This window comes from Gavialis gangeticus, unplaced genomic scaffold (genome assembly GCF_001723915.1).
Source record: "Gavialis gangeticus isolate Ggan-Ray unplaced genomic scaffold, GavGan_comp1, whole genome shotgun sequence".
Classification (NCBI taxonomy): Eukaryota; Metazoa; Chordata; order Crocodylia; family Gavialidae; genus Gavialis; species Gavialis gangeticus.
The window spans coordinates 112,750,143-112,750,783 of record NW_017729022.1 but is presented as its reverse complement, the minus strand read 5'-3'; the positions used below and the strand labels follow the sequence as shown (position 1 = coordinate 112,750,783).

Genomic DNA, 641 nt, shown 5'->3' with positions numbered 1-641 from the left:
CTAGCATGTAGGATACCCACTGGGAGGGAGGATACTTCCCCTATGGTACAGCCAAACAGATTTGACAATTGAGCTCTGTTCAGCCAAATTTTGGAACTTGACTATTGGGCTTTACACAACTGAATCTGCAACTGCTTTGGTCCTTGAAATGGAAGAAAAAAAAGTTTGTACTATATATAAGTAGATGCCAAAGTGCTGTTTAAGTGTGGTTATGAGTACCTGTGCTGAAATTTGCAGCAGTTTCAAAAAGGGTAAAATGCATCAATTCTAGATGAACTAATTCCATGGGTACTACATACTAATTGCTACAACTACGTTTTTTCAAGGTCAGGGTTTTCAAATTTGCTCTTCACTTCCATGTGCTCAGAGAGAGCAGGGCTTAATAGTAACAAGGGGAAGGGCTGCAAGGAAAATAACTTGGGGGGTGGCAGAAGGAAAGGGGGCTACCTGACCACCCCTATATTTGATTTTCCCTGTACTGGGAGGGGCACAAATTCAAGGCAATCTTTTAATAATTAGATTCTACACTTAGAAAAATTAGAATAAATTTATATTTTTTCTATTTATATAATGTAATTATCGGGGGTGGGTCATCTTATATTCAAGCAAATACAATAAATTATCTGTGTCAGTAGGTAACC

General features: G+C 38.2%; 1 protein-coding gene across 2 annotated transcripts in view; it reads right to left on the bottom strand.

Annotated features, from left to right (window-relative positions):
• FAR2 (fatty acyl-CoA reductase 2) overlaps positions 1–641 on the bottom strand; it is a 316,414-nt gene that overhangs the window by 146,566 nt on the left and 169,207 nt on the right. The gene's annotated exons all lie outside the window — the stretch shown is intronic.